The 19,040-nt window shown below is 40.2% G+C and overlaps 2 long non-coding RNA genes across 3 annotated transcripts; both read right to left on the bottom strand.

Annotated features, from left to right (window-relative positions):
* Positions 1-468: 468 nt before the first annotated feature.
* On the bottom strand, positions 469-3,364 carry LOC122988580. The gene is made up of 2 exons (XR_006404840.1): positions 878-3,364; positions 469-779 (listed from the first exon to the last, which is right to left on the bottom strand). It is a non-coding gene; the product is annotated as an uncharacterized LOC122988580 (long non-coding RNA).
* Positions 3,365-5,447: 2,083 nt separating this feature from the next.
* Positions 5,448-18,828, bottom strand: LOC122988575. 2 transcript variants are annotated; one of them, XR_006404837.1, is made up of 4 exons: positions 17,221-18,823; positions 17,067-17,111; positions 16,833-16,889; positions 5,448-5,459 (listed from the first exon to the last, which is right to left on the bottom strand). It is a non-coding gene; the product is annotated as an uncharacterized LOC122988575 (long non-coding RNA). The 2 variants fall into 2 exon arrangements; XR_006404838.1 differs by lacking the exon at positions 5,448-5,459 and having other exon boundaries at positions 16,741-16,889; positions 17,010-17,111; positions 17,221-18,828.
* Between the last annotated feature and the right edge of the window lie 212 nt (positions 18,829-19,040).

Here is a 19,040-nt window from a genome sequence, read left to right as displayed (position 1 = left end):
ATAAGAGTGATACTCCTTATATAAAGAGTTTGGAGGGTGATGTCTTTTTAAGCCTTTCGAAAACCAAAAATACAAAGCAAAAGTATAACTAATGGATTAAAGACAGTTTGTCAGCTCTAATATTAATATGTTTGGCTAACTAGCTTACCATTAACAGTGGTAACATAACCCTGTGCTCAAGCACAAGAAGCTTTTCATAATGTATAGGTTATGTTAAAAAGCACTGTTCACAATTAGCGCATTCATTGTGTAGTATTGGAAATTCTCAAATAGTGGCCAGGGTCTTCATTTACATTAGTGACAGAGAGTGCCAGGCCATTATTCAGGACAGGCTTATATTAGAGACAGGCCTTCATTTGAAATGTCCCCTATCCCCCTGTTAAGGCAATTTCAAAACTTCCATGTTTATGTTAAGTGGGGCGGAGCAGGTGAACCCAAGTGCAGACACTCACATCAAGGAGACAGGGATATGGTAGAAACAGAGTATTTATTGTGTTGGCTGGGGAAAGGGAAAGCAGTCCTGGGGCAGCTTGGGCTGATAACAGGGAACTGAGGCTGAGAATTGGGCTGAAAGCTGGGAACCTTGGGCTGAGGACTGGGCTGAAAGCTGGGAATCTGGGGCTGAGGATTGGGTTGGAAACTGGGAACCTGGGGCTGAGGCTCAGCCTGGAAGCTGGGAACCTGGGGCTGAGACTCAGCCTGGAAGCTGGGAAGAGCGGGGATCCAGGGCGGGGAAGCTGGGCTGATGAGACAAAGGGCTGGAGCCAAAGCAGACAGGACTGCAGGGAAACAGGAGACAGGGTTAGTCAAAGGAAAAAACCTGGCAACAACAGGAAAACTGGAAATGCATAAAAAATGGCTCGAAGTGTGGACTGACTGATGCAGAAGCTACAATCTGGCAGAGTGGAAGTGGCAGGGTTGAGTAGTTTGAGTTTGTAGAGATCTTGATTTTTGAGATAAGGTGCAGCTGGTATGGCTCTGCTCTGACTCAAGCACACCTGTCTCCACTCACACTATCAGATACACACACACACACACACACACACACACACACAGGGATAGAGAGGGAGAGAGCCACTGGGAGAGTGGCAGCAGGTTAAGGAAACACAGAATCATAACAGTACAGGATCCAGGAAGCAGGGGCTGGAAACCTTGACTGGAAGACAGGGTAAATGGGCAGAGTCACTCTCCAGTCACTCTGGAGGATGGGCAGGAGGATGACCAGACATCAGGATAATTGGGCAGAGCTTCTCTGGAGGTCGACCAGATGGCAAGACAGCTGAGCAAGACCACTCGGGAGGCTGACCAGATGACAAGACAGATGAGTGAGACTACTCGGGAGACCGAAGAGACGGCAGGGCAGATGATCCAAACCTCTCTGGAGGCCAACCAGATGACAGGGCAGATGAGCGAGACCACTCTGAAGGTCAACCAGATGCCAGGACAGGACTGGAGTCCAGTTGTTGGAGTGCATGACCGGAGTCCGGCAACTGGAAACAAGACTGGGGTCCAGCAGCTTGGAGTAGTAGCAGCAGATCATACAGTTAAGTGGGGTGGAGCAGCTAAACCCAAGTGCAGACACTCACGGTGAGGAGTCAGGGATATGGTATTTATTGTGAAGGCTTGGGAAAAAGGAATGCAGCCCTGAGGAAGTTCGGGCTGGTAACTGGGAAACAGAGGCTGCGGACCGGGCTGGAAGCTGGGAACCTGGGGCTGAGGATTGGGCTGGAAGCTGGGAACCTGGGGCTGAGGATTGGGCTGGAAACTGGGAACCTGGGCCTGAGGATTGGGCTGGAAGCTGTGAAGAGTGGGGCAGGTAAGCACAGCTGATGATACGAAACGAGGGACTGGAGACAAGGGCTGGAACCAGAGCAGATGGAACTGCAGCGAAACAGCAGACAGGTATAGGCAAAGGAAAAAAACTGGCAACAACAGGAAAACTGGTAATGCATGAAAAATGGCTCAAAGCATAGACTGACTGGTGCAGAAGCTACAATCTGGCAGAGTGGAATATTTGTAGAGGTCTTGATTATTGGGATGAGGTGCCACTGGTGTGGCTCTGCTCTGACTCCAGCACACCTTTCTCCACTCACACAATTAGACACACACACACACAGGGAGAGTATTATAGGAAATGTCTGGAATTCATTAGAGCATGACTCAGTAAGAGAAAGCAACTGAGAACAGCAGAGTGGTGAGTATAACATGATTCGGTCCCCCTCAGGATGACTTGTAATCACTTTGGTGATCCCCTGACTGCATACCTGCAAAACTAATAATATTCCTATCAGCCTCTGCCGTAATTTTGTACTTTGTTTTTTAGCCTGCAGTAATTAGATGAAATGTTAGCATGCTAGCAAGCTAGAGTAACTTTTAATTTAGCTTGAAGCACCACTATGCGTTTGTACATCCTTGCAGAGAATCTTAGTCTTGTTTTTTTGCTTTCAAACATGTTGGCCCTAAATTTGCTTCATAGAATTGTCCACACAGGTCCACAAGAACATAAGTACTTCACACAAGTACACACATAATTCCACTCTGTAAATTGAAGTTATTAAAATGTCAGCTCCCACATAGATTTACTCCTATGAATCCCTCCAAAGTCTTCAAAGTCACACAAGTTAGTCCCCATAATCTGCAATATTTGTATGAATATTTGAATGTCTTTCACATGTTATTTTATGACAGACATCACTGGATTAGTGGGGTACCAGGATTGCACAATGGTTACAGTTGAGTGAAGAGCGGTACATACTTAATTTTTGATTTATTGCAGTCCAGGTGGACAAATGCAGTGTGGGTTTATTCAGTTTAAGAGAAAGGAATGATACATAACAAACAACTTTTTTTCTACCAACCACAACTGCAAGCCTATGACAAATTTTGTACTGGGAAAAGGGGGTTTTGTTTCTTTTTTGTCAAGCACCAAAATACCTGCCTGGTTCCCAAATGGCAGCTGTGATGATTAAACAGGAATTCAAACCTTTTATTGAAAACATTTCTCATTCTGTAGCCACAAGGACTTCCACTGCCAGCATGTGAAATTAATGACTTTGGCAAATCTGAATCTGTTATTTGATCTGGCTTTTCCCAGCAGATGATGCTGCTCCATGCCTGTGTTTTCAAATACACCACTGTAAGCATGGCCCGTTAGAAAGGTCCGGGCACACAATCTGGTGCATAAGCCTGGATGTTAATTCCAAAGCACAGGTGAGCAAATACTGCTACCTTTCAGGCCAGAAGAAAAGTCAATTTAATTGGTACAACAGATCATAAATAAAGTGAGGAGCAAATAAATATGAGGAGCAAATTACCTGTGTGAATGTAAATTGAGTTATTTGATGCAGCAGGTGATGGGACTGTGAACAGAGAAAACATGAAGTTGTGTCTATGCTCAGTAAAGATCCACTGTTTCACAAAATAAGGCTATGAGTATGTGTCCATATTGAGGGTATATTTGGAATATACTGGTCATAATTGTATACAGTGTACGTTTCCATCAGTATCACTCAAACTCACTATAGGTACAAATCCCTTTCAAGACCACTGTTACATAATGTCATCTCTCACTGTTTCCTGCCTCATTCTATTTGAACTTGGAAGTCAACACGGAAAGAATATCATAAATATCAGTTCAAATGCTGTATCCATAAACATATTTTATAATTAAAGCAGAGTCACTATTGACCAAAAACAGCAACCAAGATAGTTGGAGTTGCATAACATACCATTATATCACTGATCCCAGACCTGTTTGTGTAGTTTGCATGATTTGATTCTACTTCCAAGGAAGTAGAATTAGAAACTAAGCATTCACTTTAATTATACAGGAATAAATATCTCATATAATATGTTAATTATATGTATCTGTGCAAATAAATATTATAACACATAATTCTGTTTGGCACCATGCTAAAACATACAGGACTTTTAATGGGTAGGTGGATGTAACTCTGTGTTCTGATTGGCTGCATTACCATTGTATATTTCAATATACATCCTGTTATCATTTGCTGGATCAATCATTTAAAATGTAGTATATTTTCTTGTCATCTAGGAACATCACAAGGTGAAATATGTAGGCTATAGTCATAGTATTTTTTACACAGGTTATGCTTTGTGTCCTGGGGCTATAGTAGACCACATACTTGTAATAATGAATTGGTGAAAACATGATTACTTGTTACTTTTAGATTTCCAGTGGGAAATCTCCATGAGACGGTTGTTAGCATTAAATTTGACCTAAAATTGTCTGTTCTCTGACCTAAAATTAATATTTTGAGTGAGCAAATGGAAATAATCCAATTTTGAGAAGAGATTAAATATGTGTCTTATATGGATACATGTTCTGTAATATATATGTGCATGTAGCTTATATATATATATATATATATATATATATATATATATCCAACTTACAGTAATGAGGAAATAGGACAGGACATTTGCCAATGTGATGTGGAGACTGAATATTTTAAAAACTTTACCTGTATTAAAAAACAGTAAAGACTGACTGATGGACATACAAAGCTGATTTAAAGATTGTATCTCATTTCCAAGTTATTAAACACATGGAAATGATGCATAATCAAACATAATTAAGAACCTGTTGGGCTAGGTAAACGGAATGAATCTACAGTCTGTAGAGAACAACTGAAATCAAACAGACAAACACAGACAAACACACACCCAACAAAATAAAGAGTATTAGTATTTTATCACTTGCATATGGCATGTAAATTCACTTGATAACCATACAGTATGAACAACACATGGAGTTGCCCTGATGACCAAACAAAGGACCTTTAACTGTTCACTTCCACCAAAACAGACCACAATGGAGTTGTTTTTATTTTCTTTTGTTTGTTTGTTTGTTTTCTTTTTTGCACAAGACCTGTGAGATGGTTTGTAGTGATGTAAAGTGGATGCCGTGATCAATCAGTTTTGGAATGTGTCAAGTCATTTATGGCTGAGTATTGCTAATGTTTATGATGTGTATCAATCATTACGGCAAGCCAACAACATCTAGCCAGTAACTGTAAATTTAATTTGGCACTCTATGCCACTGATTTAGCAAGCAAAAGATGTCGTTGTCTTGCCTCCTCAATCTTTGTTGTATAGATATCGCTATATTCAGATCTCTGCCAGTCAGTGTAAACTTGTGCCCCTGTGGGCAGTTCTCTAGACTTCCGTGATTGTCCTCTACCCTCAACCTGCCACCTAAGGTTAACCCCCCCAATAATAAAATACTATATTACAAACCACAGCACAAAAGCCCATGTGCTAAACAATAGTTACTGAAATGCTAAGGTAAGACAAAGACCAGATATCTTTTATGGCTTGCCAAACGTGTCTTTCCCAATGTGACCACGTTTGCTTATATTGATATTCTCGACAATACTTGGCAACAACAGAAATTTCAAGCAGCACTATAATAGAGACATTCAGTCAAGAAAAATCTGTTTACATGTGCATATACAAACGAAAACATGCTCGCTGACAACTGCTGCAGCTTTCTGTGAGCCACGTCCTCATATTTTTCAAACAAATTGACTTCCATTACAGTCTAACAACTGTGGTGACTTTGGTGCTGTGAACATACAGCGATTCAGTAAAAGCAATCGGTAGTGGTCTAAGAGCTGATGTACACAGCAATGTGTGATATGTTTAGGCTTCTATGATTTAATAGGTGCCATCTGAGATATTGCTACTTCCAAACCAACTGCTGCTCACTTATTTGCTTTATAATTATCCAATTTCATAATTCAGCAGGTGTGTTCAGTTAAAACACTTTCAGTCACATTGAAAGTGTGTATGATTTTCTGACTGTTAAAAAGACCGTTGGCAACAACAAAGCCATTGTGAACTTGCACACAATTGCACATCAGCGTTGAGTACATTGTATTCTTTGTGTTTTCTGTGTCTGACTGATCAACAGTTTTCATTAAGAGGCCCTCACTCATTTCACAATCTCAAAGTCATCTCCTCACCCTGGTTACAGAAACAGAAGTAAAAATGGAAGAATTACATGGTTGTGCATGGCATCCCTCTGATCAATGTGATGTCTGTGTCCTGCTGAGAGATGGTATTGGGCAGGTGGTGCAGAAAAAGATACAGAGATGCTGAGAAGAAAGAAAGGGAGAGAGACAAAAGAAATAACAAAGAGCCAAGAGACACTGGGAAAGGTACAAGTTTGAAACATGAGAAGGGTGGAGTATGGAGGATTAAGGGAAAAGAGAAAGAATAACAGAGAGAATTGTCAATAATGGAGCCAGCATATGATGATTTCTTCATTCTGTGGTTGCTGGGTCCTGTATGTTTTTTTCACCTTGGCTTCAACTATCAGTGACCAGCCACCTACTGTCTTACATCTTTGAATTTGTCTAAAGCTAAGATAATTTTAGTGTAACAACTGGTCCATGTGCTTCTATTTACAGTGTTACTCTATCAGAGTTGTCATATTTAAACTTAAGCAATTCACAACACAACTTCATTATGAGACAGTGACTGAATGTGACACTTCTAAAACCCAGATCACCAATGATAACAAAGGGAAATCTTCCACGAAAATATTATTTAGAAACTAAATAACTGGACCATATTGTCCCACAGTGCCCTTTCACTGTACTGTAGCTAATGTATTGGTTGAGCCACTCAATGTCATGAGCTTCAATGCCCTCTAAGCTATGACTTAATTTCTTGTTTGTGTGATTTACTGGCATATCTGTGCAGAACCAGGGCAATGACTTAACTTCACCTTAATTTGAACTTAATTTGAACAAATTACATCACATAATGCATTGTTGATGTGTTGCAGGATTGAACCAAATCTCAATACTCACAAAACAAAAAACAAAAGAATTGGGCTTGGTAAACGAGATCATTCTAAATGTGGCGCACAGTGGCTTTCCAGGAATTTTCTAAATCTTAGCAACATATCAGTTTACTAAGAGGAATTGTGAAGTGATAGCATATTTATTGTGGTTAGTGGACAACTAGTAACCACATTTTTTATTGCTAAAGCTTGGCAGATGTGAAATGTTTTGGCATCATTAAATTAATGTATCTGTTTCCTGGTCACACACACACACTACGGCCTTGGATGCTATTTGTTGGTCAAAATCTTGGAAAGCTCTCAATCAATAATTAGATGGAGACCAAACATGGATGCTGGCAGTTTATTGAAGCAATTACTCTCATACACACACAGTGGAAACACCTGTGCTCTGATTGGCTACCTTACACAGTGCTGCTGCAGTACCAATTATCTAAATACACTGGGTTGTTGTATTGAATAAGCTAGCCTCACTTCTCAAATGCATTTGTGATCTTTTACCCAAACTTCAGTAAAGAAATGTACCAAGTGGATACTTGTTGGTTAAATGTGGTCAGGCCGTTCTTCAGTACTTTCATCAGCTCCTACAGGCTGTTCAGGTTCTTAGTGCTCCTCTGGCTTAATCATAAAGCATATTGATTTGGGATTTTTCTGTACCCTTCAAGACTGTACACCATAGTTAACCTTCCATAGTTGCTAAGTAACCTCAACTTCATGCATTTGTTTTTGTGTAACCTGAAGAGGTTGTTTGAAGCATTTACATGGCCTGAAATTCCCTCCCATATTGTCATCTGGACTCAGAACTCACTCACTCAGAAAAATGCCAGAAAAGCCAGACGAAATGTAACAACAGTTTTTTATTTTTACAGTTGTCTATCAATTTTATATGATTTCTGCAATATGTATACCTATGTGTATATCTGGGAAAATAGATAACATTTTCTATAGTTTGATAGACATAATGTCGTCAAACATTTTTTGTTTATTTCTAAATTCTTGACAAAGATTTTTAATGTTAGCATAATGGATATGCAGAGTTTTATAGTTGACTGGCTGCACATCAGTACATGTGTTATGATATAAACACATACATTTTCGTGTTATCTGAGTTCATGTATTGTTAGGTACTGCTTGAAGGAAGGACACAGATCACAAAGGTAATGGTTGCTCCTTCCGTCAAGAGAGACTGAACAACTAAGGAGAAGGAAACGTATCCATAGCCATCCTACAGGACCCTCCGCCCCTACAAGCAGTTCTCAACATCCCATTGGGTTGCACAGGCTGGTTGAAGCTGATTTTAATTGACTGTTGAAATTTGTTTGTGAATTCTACGTCGAATGAAAGATCACTCACTTGCCTAAATTTTCTGTCCAGGTCTAAAGGATGAAATGTGGTTGAAATGGTTACAAAAGATGGCCAAACTGGTTTGCTTTGAGCTCAGCCATGGGAGACACAGACATAAGATGGCCCCAGCACAATCGTGTTCATGTCCATCACAAAAGGAAGGGAGAGGCGTAGACCAGGAAGGGGGATGTGAAATGTTGTTTTAACTCCTTGTCATTTTCAGAATTCCAAGAAACCAGAGAAGAGCATCAGGTAAGAGGTAGGTAAGATGAGCTGTCAGGCAGGTTAAGTCATGAAGGACAGTCATTGGAGGACCTGGCAGACTAAGCATATGACAAATATATGAAACCTGGACACAGATCCTGGGGGAGTCGGAGGGGACAAGTTCCACCCCAACTTCTGAAAAGTTGTCCCCATATTAAGGTTTTGTTTATGTCCCCTCTATGTATCCTGCTCAGTGGTCTCAATCACTGCACATACTAAACTAGGTGGGAAATTGGGAAATTAAGTTAGTAGTTTACTTCATCCTGATGCCAGCCTAATACCTTTGCTTGCAATTGAGTTTGAGTAAGTTCCCCAGATTCCATCTCTGTAGCATCTCTGTAGCGCATGAGTTGCGTCTTCAGTGAATGAGTCTAGTGGCTGGTGATTGATGAGCGCTGGGCCATAGAGTGCACCCATCCTTTATTAGACAGGCCATTATTTTAGACAGTGGTCATATTAATTTAAAAATTCGGAGACTTGTTCCGGTTTCTGATGGTGAGTCTTAAAAGTGTATGAAGAGGAGCTACATCTTACATGGTAGCGATCATGTAGCTAACATAAATGTTTACTTACCTATTTAAATATGTGGCAGTTTACATTAGCTAGCTTCTGTGAAATTATGCTAATGTTATTGCCTCCAGTAGCCCACATTAACACCCATTGCTCATTATGTCATATATTAGCGTTATATTAGAATTAAGTTAAAGTATATTGGTCAGGGTTTACCAAATCATGGCAGAGAAAAGGGAAGGTGAACATCAGGGTATCTTTTGTAGGCTCAAAATGCCATTGTGTAATTAGGAAGACCCCAGTACTAGTTCATAAAGTCCTCATAGAAAATGAATGAAGCTTCGGAGGAAACCGAGTGAAGCCTGAAATGTGTTCAGGCCAGTAGTCAATTAACTGCTTTTAACTTACCCAAAATGCCTCTGCCATTGACAACATTACCCTTATTACTACCTTCGCTGTGAATTTAGGATTTTACTGGTAACCTTGAAGGCAATTCATGGACAGGCTCCAAGTGACATCTCAGATATGTTGGTCACCTATGAACCACAGCACCCCGTGAGATAGGGTATGTTCAAACAAAAAAAGGAACCAGGTAGGGCTGTCCTATCCTCAACTCACTTGATTATAGTCCAGGGCCCCCACTCTCCACTAGCCAAATCAGGATCATATTCTATATCACCTCATATATTCACTTCTTTTAGAAGGGCTTCCTCTAGGTTTTATTAACCTCCATTTTAATTTTGCTTATGTTAATATTTCTGTACCTCATCTATTTTCTTATACATATAGGAGTAATCAGTTCATATAGTAACGAATCAAGAGTACTGATACATAAATACAGTGAAACCAGCAGTGACTTCTGAATGTATGTTACCACATTTGCTTTTTCTGGGACATTGAGTGAAGACAATCCACCTCAAGCAGTATAGCGTATGTGGTTGGAAAGAAGTAGCCAGTTGCTTACTGACATTCTCCATCAAATCCACATTGCAGATTAAACAGGGAAATGACAAGTCTAAACATGTTTCAGGGCTGACAGCAATTGAACTAAGAGGACACAGAGCAGGCTCAGTCTAACAGTGGACCTGATAGACCGGTCAACATGAGGATTACTCTATGAACTGTAGGAATCAGTAACATGGGTCTGGTTTGTCTGTAGGTGACAGCAGCACACTTGCAAAACCACCAAACAAGAAATGTAACTACAGATGAAATGCACATCCAGAACACTGGCCTCCGGGGAAGTGTCAAAGGGTAGTGTGTAGAGTCAAAGGGTAGTATGGCAATGCCTAGGCAACAAGAGTCGAGTCTATAAAAACATTCATCTGCAACTGAATCCATGAGGCCTAGGAGAGATTAATACTGATTGTTCAAGGATACGCCTGAGTGTGAATAGAAGAAGACTTAAGGGAATTGGTTTGGCTCACCAGCACCTTTTGTGAAGTGTTTGGACCGCACATGGGAGAGGCAACATCTTTGTTTAATTTTCCTCTCTTCCTCAGCAAGGTGCAATCAATGTTACCTGTAGTCACATAGGCCTCTTGAGAGTCAAACTCAAGCTGGCTAATGGAAGATTTTACAGGAGAGAGAAGAGGCAACACTAGCCCATGGCCTGGGAAACACAGGCTATTAAAGGGTGGCACATCTTTCTGTCATCTCCCACTTGTTTTTCTGTTTTATCACAGTCTCATGACTTGCAATATCTTATCACCCATCCCTCCAGTCTTAATCCCATCACTATTACTTGTGAACCTGCTTCAAACCCGAGTAATGATTTCCCATGTTCAATACTACAAAGAACCCAAGTAGGTAAAGATATGATACGTAGTTAAATGTGAGCCTTCTGTTCTAGCACTTAGTCACCTGAAGCAGTGTATACTAAGTAAACAGTCATACATTAAAACCCAGAACTAAAATGGTTACCACATATAAAAATACTGTCAGATGATAACATACCTGTATCTGTAATTTCTCCAAATTCTGATTCATTCTAGAGGCTCTGGTAGCCCTGGTGGTCCTTCAAGAGTCCACCCTCTCCTGGCTGACTCACTGGGTCTCTTTCTTCTGTTTACAAAGATGATTGTCCATTGTCCTACCGGGCAGCTACCTCATCTTCAATGATGATGACAGCCCATGTTGGAAAGGGGAGATGAGAGTCTATCCTTTTTTAATCTGTCTTGTTGGTTGGTTGGTTCTCTTAAATTAAGTAAACCATGCTGCAAGAGCTTTGGCATAGGCTCAAAAGTATTTAAGCAGCCTTCTTCCCAGAAAATGGAAGACAGACCAGGTTTATGCCTGTCTGTCCTGAGTGAACAGTTATTCTGTATTCACTCTCCTGAGTTACCACATACTGTTGATCCCAAACTGCTGTAATAGAGTCTTAATATAGAGTTTAGATGTCTTGCATGACATTTCATAACATCTGCTCATGGCACTCCAATGTCTTTTCAGTGGAAGATAGTAATCTGTACATCATCCTTAATCAAACTGCTCTAATAAATACAAATGAAATTAAATTATTAAGTACGCTATTAAATTATTATTATAAATTATTTAATAAAATTATATTTTTCAAGTTACATATTGAAATAGGAATTCAAACAGAACTTGTAGTAGCCATGAATAAGGGTATTTGTGTGCACATCCCTGTATTTAGGCAAGGTGCAGTTAGCAAGTTCAGTGAATGTTTTGACCCTACCAGATGAAGATATGGTAAAGTCAAAACATGTCTGTTTGGGAGTTATAAGTCAGTGTGTGAATACCCTTGTTTGTTTGTTTTGGGTTTTTTTTAGAACTTGACGCTAGTTAATCTTTACACAGAAAAATAATCTAGGTCTAATTTGCACCTCTTGAAAAGTGAAACTTTTAATATAAGTTTTATATTTTGCATACACAGTGTCATTGGGGAGCATTAATGAGCTCTCAAGGCAGATTTATTTACATTGCATTTTTGCCCATTTGGAAAACCCAACTTTAAAGCTCAGTACCTGTATACTTCACTCTATTCATTTGGATGACCCTGATGAAGGCCTCAAACCAAAATGCATTGGTCAAACAATAAAGTTGTTCTATATTCTACAAGTGTTGCTGGACTTTTGACCTCTTTAGACTTCTTTCCTTTCTCCATGCACCTTGGAAGTAGGTGAAGTTGTGCAAGAAACCCCTACTCTTTATCTACTCCACTCTATTCAGACAGAACCATTGCCATTGAAAGCCTATATATTCTCTAAATATTTATCCTGTTCAGGATCACAGAAAACTGAAGCCTGTACATCCTGGAGAGGTCACCAATATATCATAACATACAGTTTAACATATATATAGACAGACAAACACATTCACCCTCAAATTATGGGCAATTGCCATTTCACCTAATTATGAGAGGAAAGCAATTGACTCCGTGTCTGGGGAAACTCATGCAGACACAGCGTACTCTCAAACATTCGAAGTACTCTCAGACAGGCCCCAACCAACCTTGCCCTGAACTGGCTGTGAGGTGACAGGTTTAACTACCAATACCATTAAACTCCTAAAATTTATCTTTACAATTGAGAATTGGGATCACCTTCTGTCTTCTCCTGCTGATTACTGTGTAGCACCAGTTGCCTGTAATGCCTTGCAGAAAAAAATATGAATGGACATTAATAATACCAAGGCTATATTATACCTATGAATGAATATTAATAAAACCTGGCTATATTACATCGGAAGATTAAAGTCTCTCTCTCTGAAGGATAAATCTAGGGAACTTAAGCATATTACGGTCTTTATCACATTGTCAGCAGCAACAGCCTCTGTCTCAGGTTTCCGCACTGAGTTATGACCTCATCATCTCGTTTGTACAAAAGGGAAAAATTAAATTAGTTAGAGTAATGAACCTAGGTGCTTTTCATAAGAAATTTCTCTGCTCATTGTTCCCCAAGTCGTTTAAAAGACTAATATGCCGCATATAACCCCCTCTCACTTAAATCCTCGCCCTCTGAAAGAGCTGTCAGGGGTCTGCCTTTTCAAACATGACTCCCCATGGGGGTCCTAGATCAAAGATGAAAGTGTACTGAATGATATGGAAGACTGGGGTGGAGGGGTGGCATGAAGGGAGTTGGGAGTGCGATTAATCAAATTAACAAATTTGCTTTCCTTTTCCCGGTAGGCAAAGGAGTAAATTCTTGGGTACTTAAATCGGTACCGCACTGACAAGGAGGGAGAAGGGGAGGAGTCAGAAGGTAGAGGGAAGTTCTCAGTAAGACAGTGATGTGAATGTGAACCAATGTGTAATTAATGACACTCTTACTCCTAATTAAAACCTCTTAGCTTTCTCCTCACAAGGTTGCAGCAGCTGGTAAAGACAAGGCCCTCGCTGTGAGACGAGAGACATAAATTCCATGACAGTATCGCAAGCCAGCACCTGCCTATGCCTACACCTGTCACTGCTGGAATCATACCTCATTCTGTCAATGAATTAACATCCTCCTGGGCTAAGAGAGAAAAAAAGGTAGATTCTCTCATTGCAGAATGAAAATCCCTGGTGGCTCGAAGGTGATTCTATGTATCCATTTTCAAAATTAAATATATCGTTGTTTGGTTCAGCCAGGCAGACACCTGCCTCCTCTAGTAAAAATGGCATACTCCAGATCTGAGAGATTTCCCCCAGGATCCACATCACAGTATTGCCTTGTAACTATAACTTAATATCATGTCAGAATCTCCTGAGGATGATACAGCTAGTCAAGCCATAGAAAGAGGGAAAACAAGAGCAAGTCAAAAGCTGGGAGAAACAGATGAAGGCCAGAAGCAGGTGAAGGAAAAAGAGAGAGGCAGTGGAGAGGAGTGGAGCGGGAGAAGAAGGAAACCCAACACACAAAAGGAAACACAATGCCCCCAGATAATAAAGGCAACATGGGAACAATAAAAGGCTATCAAGTCACTTGAAAAAACAAGAGGAAACAGAAAGGGAGTGCCATTTAGCATTAAAATTTAATGTTAGTTCAATAAAAGATTCTGTTGTCTTTTGTAGAAATGTTTTTAACCGGAGCAAACTACACAAACAGTCCTGTGGGACATGCATACTGATGCACTTCATGCATGCCGTCTCACTACTCTGGTCTTCCTCTCATATCTACTCCTTTTACATCCATTCTTCTAGCTCCTTGTCTAACCTCTTACACTAGACTCATTTACCTATAATTATTTTCTATGGTCCTCCCTCCTTTTTTATATATTTCTCTTTCAAACTGAATCAGCTCCAACAGCTTCTCTACTCAATAGCTATGACGTTCCTTTTCCATAGAGATTATTGATAATTGCTGATGACATATTGATGTTTTGATGTTGTTGCTGTGGTTGACCGATGATTAGATCTGTTGTTCACATTAATGGCACCCTGTCATCCACAGTGATATTTTGCTGAAAGGAAAATTTTGAGTGAATGTGATTGTGTTGAAGTGCGTGTGCTGTACATGTGTAGTTGTTGATGTTTGACAGATAGCTGGGGGAGACGTCTGACAGTTGATGAACACATGACTCACAGGCTTTCACCTGCTCTTTGGTTTAGACCTGTTTATGCTATTATAATTGCCTTCTTAGAGTTTCCTCCATCTTTAACTGACTTGATTTTTTAAAGGAAGAAAGAACTGATGATGGTGAATATTGCTATATTTCAACCATGAGAGTTGTTGCAGTTAAAATAGTAGAAAATTGATTCAAACAATAAAACAACTTGTCATCTTTGTGCTCCCTGATAGCATGATAAATTGCCTCTGTGGACACCTCAATCACCTAAGCTGTCTCGGTAAGCCACACTTGATCACTGTCAGAGAAGCTTAAGATGGTCAGCGATTGCTGCATAGGCAAGGGACTCACCACCTCCCCATCTCTTTCTCTGTCTTTCTCTCACTCACACAAACACACGCTCATTTGTGTCAAGCTGGCTGTCTAGCAGACCTGACAGTACAGCAAACATGAGAAGCAAATATCAGAAGATGTTTTAAGAATCCATGTGGAGAAAAAAAAAATTACCGAGATTCATCTTGCAGAAGGGGTGTGCCCGAATGCAACACATTATTCGGCAAAGCACAAATAGTGGGTTTTTTATGAATATTTGTTTCATACAAATATTTTAAAAATTATTTGTTTTCAAGAAGAAAAAAAAACCCACGTCAAATACCAGTATGCAGGTAGGTTACGTTGTTATCTCAGTCTCTGTCCTCTGCTCCACTGTTAGTCTATCAGCAGGTCTCAACAAGGGGACTCACATCCACGTGCTACATGACGCAAATTTCCTAATTCCTAATTCTCCATAACCCATTGTTCCCCTTCTTTCCGCAAAGTTAGGTTGTAAAAAATAGGCAGTAAATGAAAAGTGCAAAACAAGAATTGCCTTTGAAGTTCTTCCCTACACATTACATGCTGTGCTGTCTCTATGTTATGGGTGTATAAATAGGTAGAGGTCTGTCTGTAGTGAAGTGATGAGTAAAGTTGTAGCTCAGTAGTCAATGCAGTTGTCTATGATCTGGGGAAACTCCAGTTCAAGACCCAGTGTGGGGACCTACTTCATAAGGTAGTTTATTCATGAACACTTATTGTAACACTTTAATTTTCTAAAATTAAAAGCGTAATAAAAAACAAAAACAAGATTTTTAAGCCTCTTCCCACTTTTATTCCAATACAGATACAAATAATTTTGCTGCCTCAACAAATACAGATACAAATACAAATACTGGGCTCTCTGCATATCCCTATCTTGTAGTAGCTCTAAAATGTAGACAATCCGATGTGTATTACATACGATAAATTAATTTATGACAGGTAACAAGGTTTCCCTGCCATTTATTAAAATAAAATAACTAACTGTATTCTAGGACATTACACTAGTAGTAATGTAATCACCCCCTAGAGCAACCCTGAACAGAAATAAAACCACAATACTAAATAAACTACCCAAAAAGAAAAGTTACAATCCTAAACTTCGTGACAACACAAGAAAAAACAAGAGAAAAGGGAACATAACAGAAATGGCAGCTCTCCCTCACAGGGCTTACTGGCAAGGAATAAAAGTAGTTACAATTCAGAAACAATAAATACTGATCTTAAATTAATGAATGGATTAACTGAAAATTAACAGCAAAATCGCTACCTTTTTGACCTTAATTAGACAACATCAGACAAAAGAGCTATGGATTAAGTCCTGGCAAAATAGTTCAAACCACAACACTCTGAGTGTACCCAGGCTACAGAAGTGGCCAAGGGCCTAGTAGTGCAGCTCATCAGCCTTTATATACCCCCCAGCTGGACTGTGATTGTCCACAGGTCCCCAGATTCCCCAGCCAATAGCATGAGAGAGGAGGAGCGATAGTTGAGGCCTACAGAGCCTGAGGAGAAACACAGCACAGGTTAACACAATTACACATTCACATATGGGGGAATGTAAATCCCCCACTCATAAAAAAAACATAGAATGTTTGTGCACTTCAGCATTTTCCAAACAAAAAAGGCGTCAGCCACAACATTATCACATCCTTTTTTTTGTGCTTTATGTCATGATTGTAGTTCTGAGTGATAAGTGCCCACCTCATTAGACATTGGTTGTGGTTGTACATATATGATAGGAACACAAGTGGGTTGTGATCAGTGTAAACCTCCATTGGTAGCGAGATGGATCCCACATAGACTTCAAACTGTTATAAGGCAAGCAGCATTGCCAGGGTTTCCTTTTCAATGGTTGAATACCTCATCTGATATCTGTTGAACTTCTGAGAGAAGTAGCAGACTGGATGGCTCATCCCAAGTTTTTACAAAAACACCTATAGTAGACAGCCATCCCTGGAAATCTATGCAACTCACGCCTGGTGGCAGGCACAGGAAAGGTTACAATGGTGGTTACCTTGGCATCGACAGGATGAAGCTCTGAGACCTTAGGAGCAGGCAAGCAAGTCAACACCTTTAATGGGGAAAGAAGACAGTGTGCAGCAGTAAAGACACCACGGACTAAGTTAGACTTGATATGTATATAATGCAAAGTAACACAGCTAATTTCAACACCTTGAATCAGAGTACTAACATGACAAGAAGACTTTTCATTCAGACACATCTAACAGGATCAAGGACTAGCACCCACCAGTGTCTCTTAGGATTTTAAGTGGTTGTTCATCCTCTGGTTTTCCTGTTAAGGACACAATACCATTAAAAATGAAGAGTTTAAAACAAGGATCAGACTCTTCATTTTGTGATTCTTCAAAACACTGGAATTGGACAGTTTTGATCAAACTCACCCCTTTTGTCTGCCTTCCCTGAGCTGACTGCTTGCACTTTAATGTTTTGCACTCCGCAACAACATGACCAGGCTCATGACAATAGAAACATTCCCACTTAGCCTTCGGAACAGGGGATGGCTGCTTAGGTCTGTTGCAGGTCTTGTGCAGAAGTGGTGTCACATTTACTCAAGGATACATTTTTATGGGTCAGTGCAAACTCATCAGCAACTACTGCGGCCTCTTTTAGGGTGGACACTTTTTGTTCATTCAGACAGACAACAGTCTGTTCAGGCACACAGTTCTTGAGCTCTTCCAGTAGCACTAATTCACAGAGTACATTGAAGTCAGAAACTTTAGTTGCTACATACCATCTATCGAAGAGAGTTGTTTTCTCTCTGGCAAACTCACAGAAGTTTTATTTTCTGTTTGCATATGATTACAAAAGCATTGTCTATGCGCTTCAGGCACAAGTTCACAGGCACAGAGGGCAGCTTTTTTAACTATATCATACTGCAGGCTATCCTCTAAGCACAAAGCTGAACAGACTTCCTGGGCCATTGCAACTAATTTAAACTTAAGTAGTAGAGGTTAGACCTCCTTTGGCCAGTGTAATGAGACAGAAACATGCTCAAATACATGGAAATAGGTGTCAATTTCTGACTCTCAAGATGACACAATGTTTTTGCACACATCAAAGGAACTTGAGGAAGCTGATTGAGGAGTGGGTGCTGGACTGGAGATATTGGGGTTTGCAGTCTTAGGCTGTATAAGTGTGCTAGAGCCAATTGCCTCCAACCCTAGCTGACGCAGTCTGATTTCTTTCTCCATCTCCAACTGAAGCTCCAGCTTCCTAAGTTTGAGGGCTTTGTCTGTTTCTGCCTCTAACTCCAATTTATGAAGCTCAAACTCCGCCTGACAGGCTCGAGCTTTATCCTGAGCCTCCAGTTGCAAGCGTGCTAAACGTACTTTTACAAGTGTCTCTTCCTTTGACTCATAAGTGAATGAGAGAGTATCAAATAAAGGTGAGGGTTTTTTTTCCAAGCTTGTATGGACTTCCAGCAGCAGGCAGGTCCCCATCCCCCTTCAGCACAGCAGGCTTCAATTGGTCATCAGCAGATGTTTTAGGAGAAACTGGAAAGCATGGTAATCCAGGTAGAGTGAGCAACCCTTCCTCCACTAATTTGTTTGCAGTTAGGGCTTTCAAGTCTTTTTTTAACCATTTGTCTTGTCACAGGTTACTGAAAATGTGCTGCTATAGACAATAAGTCTTCCTTTTGACACACATTCAACCCATCCCACAAAGGACTGCTCAGAAAGTTATCCAAATCAAAAACACTAGTTGCCATGTTACACAATCTGCCAAATACATCCAACAGCAAACAAACATTTATACAAAGACTCCGAAAATTCACTATCTAGTACCGGGAAACTGGCCAATTTGGATACGGACAAGCTCCCAATTAAGAAGGGAGTAACATAAAACCAGCTGAAGAATCTGAGGAGTCAATGTGTTCAATCAGATTCCCCAGCCAATAGCACAAAAGAGGAGGAGGAGCAATAGTTGAGGCCCACAGAGCTTGAGGAGCAACACAGAGAAAGTAACATTAGGTTTTCTGTGTACAACCTTTAGGCTTTTCACAATATGGCCACACAGTCACCTAGGGTGCAGCAGTGCTAAAATGTATTTTATTTATTCATACAAACCCAGATTGTATCATCTGGGCTATATTTACTTTTTTATAGACAATTTAAATTTGCACTATCCAAAATCCTTTGTGCTATGTTTTCAAAACAGCCAGAAGGAAAGAAAATGTGTGGAGTTCTCTAAATCATATTGA

This window comes from Thunnus albacares, chromosome 1, assembly GCF_914725855.1.
Source record: "Thunnus albacares chromosome 1, fThuAlb1.1, whole genome shotgun sequence".
Lineage (NCBI taxonomy): Eukaryota > Metazoa > Chordata > Actinopteri > Scombriformes > Scombridae > Thunnus > Thunnus albacares.
The sequence above is the reverse complement of the archived record's forward strand: the minus strand, read 5'-3'. Positions and strand labels throughout refer to the sequence as shown.